The 5581-nt window shown below is 39.5% G+C and overlaps 1 non-coding gene across 1 annotated transcript; it reads right to left on the bottom strand.

Annotated features, from left to right (window-relative positions):
• Positions 1-2369: 2369 nt before the first annotated feature.
• Positions 2370-2477, bottom strand: LOC137765595 (U6 spliceosomal RNA). The gene has a single exon (XR_011074238.1). It is a non-coding gene; the product is annotated as a U6 spliceosomal RNA (small nuclear RNA).
• Between the last annotated feature and the right edge of the window lie 3104 nt (positions 2478-5581).

The raw sequence follows: 5581 nt of genomic DNA, 5'->3' as shown, positions 1-5581 counted from the left end.
CTTAAAAGCTAATTTGAACATACTCCCAATTTGTCATGTTATTATTTTTTCCCAAGAAATTAAGGAAGGAACTATATGTAATTGCCAGGTCAAAATAGCACCAGATGTGTGTGACCTGAAACAGCAAATTATGAAAAGGGCTTTCCAAGTACTACACATAAGGACATATGTCTTATTAAATCCATATTACCCGAGAAGGATAAGACATACATGGCACACAGTAAAGCTATTTTAAGGAGGAGACAAATGGGAAACAGACATCTGTTTTTTATAGAGATTAACTGGAAAATGGCATTTAAAACAGAAATCTGTGTTAATTTTCATTGATTTTTTAAAAAATCATTTCAATATTTTGAGGTTATTTGAACTCCTAGTAGATTATAGAAGTTTTTATATATAAAATTCAACACAATTATTGTCTATAGTGCTCACCAAAGAAAATGTGGACTAATTCTCCATCCCAAATGTTTTATTGACATTAAACCTTATTCTTTGAGTAAAGAGGGTGGCTTTTGTCACATTTTGCCATATCTTTAGGCTGAAGAGTACAATAGCTTTAATCTACTTCCTGGCAATAAGTAGCAAAATTTCCTAATGTAGATTTTATGGTTTCCATTTACCATATTATCACTCAAATGAAGGGAGTAATTACCAATTAGGTGAGCAGCAAAGAGAAGGGACAGCAGTGGGTCCTGGAGAAATCACAAACAATATTCTCAAATTTCTAAATATTTTAGTTAGAGTTATTTAATCATACAATATTTAACTAGAAAAGTCACTGAATGTCAGTGAGTTAAAACTTCTCAATTTTGGATGAGAAGACAGAGGTTAAAAATCTTCCTCAAAGACAATTCTTTGAACGTTGTTTCTCAACGATGTCTCAATACTGTTTCTCAACCTCAGCTATACACTTAATACAGCATTTCATCCTCCCTGCCCAAAAAAAACTTTCCCTGAAAAATGAGCAGTTATCAAATTATGTTTGTAAACAGTATATACTTTACCCTCCTTAGATATTCACAATTCTCATTGGAATTTTATTACAAACTCTCATGCATTTCTCTTGTTTGCAAGTTTACATTTGTTTTCATAATCATTTCTATAGATGTTGGTCTCCCTTCAGTGGGCTGAAAACTACATGAGGGCAAACATTGTTTTTATTTTTGTCCACCATCAGATCCCCATGTAATTTATCCAGCATGTAATAATTGATAAATTAACACAGACCAATCAGTTAATCTTACAGTTTTACATATCAAAGGCTGTGAGAAGTTGTACAGTAAGGAAAAAAAATTGATTAACTTTGTTTAACTCAGAATTTCCCAAAGCTATTTGGTCAAACACCCATTTGTTTTTTAATTTAACACCTATCAATGTCTTGCTTTTATCACAAATGAACTCAACTCTTTGAGTTACATGGAAAACATAGGGAATCTACATTTATAATGCATTTTTAATGTTACTTTTTCTTTCTTTCCCTACTCTAATTCACATACACCCTCCTTATACAAAAGCAAGTAAAGTTTAAATATAAAGTAGAATCCCTTTTAAGACTGAGTCTGGGGAAGTCATTAACACCCCAATACTTGATTGTGTTGGTCTTAAAATTTTTTGAATACATTAGATGTAGTCACATAATTGGTAAATGCTAAATCTTATATTGTAAGATATTGGCCAATGTCATTTTGAGTTTTGATTGGAATGTTAAGTTTGTATACCAAAGTACATTCCCTTAGCCTGGGTTACCTAGAAAGCAGGCTTCAGTGCCTTAGAGAGTGCAAATCCAGAGGAAAGAAGTGAGAGATACAAGCGTGGTGAAACAGGGAGAAGAGAGAATGGATAAGAGGATATCTAAACAGGCTGGCCAGACACCTGATCCAGGAGACCTAGCCCCAAAGAGCCATATCAACTGTATCTCAGGACCTTCCCTGTGGATTGGGGAGGGAGGCAGATAAATAAGTTTGTAGTAACTTCCATTTCCCACTTCTGAGTTGTGCATGCTTGGTTCTTTGAGGGCTTCCCCATCCACAGCAGTAGGCAAGCCAGTAAAGAGAGAGAGAACATCGGGTACCCTGCCCAGTGCCGTCAGCAGATTGCACGTGTGTGAGGTTGGCTGGAGCCCACTCAGAGCTGGGCCCTGCAGTGGTTCCAGAACAAGAGACAGTGGTGGCCAAGAGAATGGAGAGGTACCAAGCAGACGGATAATGGGGCAGTCAGAAGTAAAAATGTGAAATTTCTTCTCTAGTCTTCCTGGATTTTTTGATGGCTCATCTTTACTGCAAAGCTGGACATTTTGACGGAGACACTTTAGTAGGGATATTGAAATGTCCTGTCAAGATGTAAAACCTTTGACAAAGCTTACAAAGTGATATAAGCAATAGATATTCTTGATTCCCTTCATTATTCCTTGCGCAGGGGCCATGCTAATCTTCCCTGTATCATTCCAGTTTTAGGCTATGTGCTGCCGAAGCAAGCACCCCTTCATTATTCCTGACTCTGTACTATCTTATGGCTCAGGAATGGGGAGAAGTAGAGGGATACAGTGCGAGGAGGAGAGTCAGGGATGGTTTAGAAAAAGGAGGTAAAATCAGAGAAGGGGAAGCTCATGGAGAAAGAGGAAGGTGTGATATTCAAAGAGGAAATAAGGATAGGGGATCAGGTGGGAGTCGGGCACACTATGACAGGCATCACTTGCTTCATCTTTTTAAGTATGAAGGCAGTGAAAATGTCATTGGTGTCAAAATGCGATCATTTCCTTTAATAGCCAAGGATACTGTGTCTAACCAGCTGTGTGTCCTTGGATAAGTCTTTTTACCTTAATTGGTCGTCCCCTTACCTGGAAACTGAGGGATTTGGATCTTATCAGAGAATTTCTAAGGTCCTGTCCAACTGTAGAATAACAGTTATAGCTAAAATTAATTGAGTGTTTCTGTTCAAGTACAAATTCATTTAGTGATGTTTGTAGTTTAAACTCAGTTAGTAATGATTACAGCCTAGATAACGTTTGGAACACAGCCGTGCTGTCCCTGTAACTATTCCTTGATCCTGGGCCAGAGGCTTTAACAGTCCCCAGCAGTGGGGGAACGGAACTCAGCTGCAGGCTGAGAAGCTCGGCCCCAGGGACCAGCACTGCTTGTTATCTGCGGACCTGTGTTTCCATTTGTGTTTTGCTCCAGAAGCTCATGGGAAAAGGCCTTTGGCTCCAGTCCTTAAAGCTTACTTTAACAAAGTTCTCCTTGGAACAAAGATTTTTACCTTTCTTGTACCCTCCTTATTGTTGTTTGGAAGAAGAAAAGTCAGAACAGAAAATACGTGAGAACTAAGAAAAGAGTAGTCAGGTAGACCCTCCCTTAGCTGTTTGGTTTTGTCCTTCTCTCTTTGGAGAAATTTGACACAGATGTGATGCTGTGTGTTTACTGTGTGTGCGTTTCACACCCTCACTCTACATCCCATACGCTGTGAAACTATATATAATCTTCCAGGAGTCGTTTTCATTAGAATGAACTCTCCAAGTTAGAATTAGTTCATACTTACCTAAAACTTAAATCATGTGAGAAAAAAACTTAAGCAGAACCAAATGAAGTTATAGTGATATCAAAGCAGAGACCAATGTAGCAATTGTTAAAACAAAAAGTTTGTAAGAAAACTGCAAGTAAGTAACGTGCCTATAAAGTAGAGGTAATCAGATGAAATTGTCAGGGTTAATCACAGGTATTGTTCTGCATATTGTTATCTACTGAATATTTGAGAGATTCTGTCTTGGATTCCCCTAATGTGTTGCATGGTTAAAACTGTTGTGTACAGGAAGATGATGAGGTTCTTAAAGCAGTAGATGCTTTAAAATCCAATTAAATAATAGATACAACAGAAATGAAGCCCCAGCTGCATATACCAGTTTGAAAGGAGCTTTGGCGTCTTGTGTGGTATTAACAGCTTCCCAATTTTTCTTGAGCTCTTTACTGGTCAATGGCATACACTTGGAGGGCAGCTAATCAAGGTGCGGTCTGTAACCAGAGAATGGTTTTCCTCTTATGTGGGTATCAAACCTGCAACCTTGGCTGCATTGGCGCTCTTCTTTAACAAAAGTAAGCCGTAGAGCCCAGTAGGAAATCCCTGAGAGCTGTCCTGAGCCTTTACTCTTACATAATGAAAATGTGTCCTTCAGGGGTCTCCCTCCACTCGTAAATAGAGTTCTTGGTTGATTTTTGTGTCTCTGTTCCAGAAGAATAAACATCGACATCCTTAGTATTTATTTGGCAGTATTCTGTGGAAGCTGTACTGCAAATTTTTCAAGTATGGAAAAAAGTACATAATCCAATATTTTAGACCACAGCCTTGGAAACAGCTGGGACTCTAGTGCAATTGCTCTAAAAATCACCTTAATTTAATTCTCACTAAGAAAAAAGATATCCTCTTTTGGATTTCCCTTGGATGCGCGTTCTCCACAGTGCCTGATTTCATCCATGGCATTAATCCCTGCACATTGTATACGGCCACAAATATATATATTCATAAACTCCTCTCTTCTCTCTAAATAACTGCTTGGATCAAGGAAGCAGCATTCTCCAAGCAATACCATTTTGTGCCCTCGCTATTTTGAGATGGTGCATGTGAAGGAACTTTTAAGAGTGTACAAGTGCCATATGAACATATGGGAACATTATCATTACAAAGCTATCTGTTCATATTTTTAACTGAGAGAAAGCCTTGAAATCTCCACGTAAGAAGTTTGGGAAATGGATATAATGTACAGGCTAAAAGTGCTGTATCAATTGTGTATAATGCAGTAGTAGTTCTTTAAATTTCTTACGGAAGCAATGGCAGGATCTTCTGGGGATTCTTACTAAAATATTGACTCTTGGGCTCTATAGCTTAGACCGTCTGCGTCAGAACCCCTTAGGCTTGAATATCTGTATTTTACATGACCCTGTGGTTCCCTGCGCAACCCAAAGCCAGGGAATCACTGCTCCGAGGGGAGTCATGCTCTTGGTTTTCTTCTTAGTCACTCAAAGGTTAGAAATGCTGCTCACGTAATAGTCAAACCCCAGGACATTTTGCCGGGCAGATTATGGAGTTCTCTGTAGCGTTATAAGCTAGTGGAGGTAAATGTTTCTAAAGTGTTTCCCTCTGATGGGAGCGGCAAGAGGGCTCAGACTGCTGTCTCAGAGGAGGTCTTGGCCATCCCTCCAACTCCCCTGTGACTCCTTCCAGGAATGTAGGGACAATGGAAATAGCCTGGGTTTGCAGTGAAAGCCCCAGCTAGTGATGGCTATCTGTGTCTCTTTGTTCTGCATCGTCCTTGGCGCCAGTATTTCTCTCTGGGATCAGAAGAAATACAGTGGGCATGAATGCCAGAACTGGGACCTAATGCCACAATCTAGGCTCAGAGGACGCTTACGTTAGAAGAGATCATTAGCGTTTAGGGCGGTGGTTCTCATACATCAGAAATCAGTGGCAGGGCTTGTTAAGCAGTCTGCTGGGCTCCACCTGCAAAGCTTCTGATTCAGGAGGTCTGGGAGGGGCTCAAGAATCTGTTATGTCTAACAAGCTTCCAGGTGATGCCGCTGGTCTTTAGACTATA

Source organism: Eschrichtius robustus, chromosome 5, assembly GCF_028021215.1.
Source record: "Eschrichtius robustus isolate mEscRob2 chromosome 5, mEscRob2.pri, whole genome shotgun sequence".
In the NCBI taxonomy this organism is placed as follows: domain Eukaryota; kingdom Metazoa; phylum Chordata; class Mammalia; order Artiodactyla; family Eschrichtiidae; genus Eschrichtius; species Eschrichtius robustus.
Note: the sequence above shows the minus strand (reverse complement) of the source record. Positions and strands in the feature narration are given on the sequence as shown.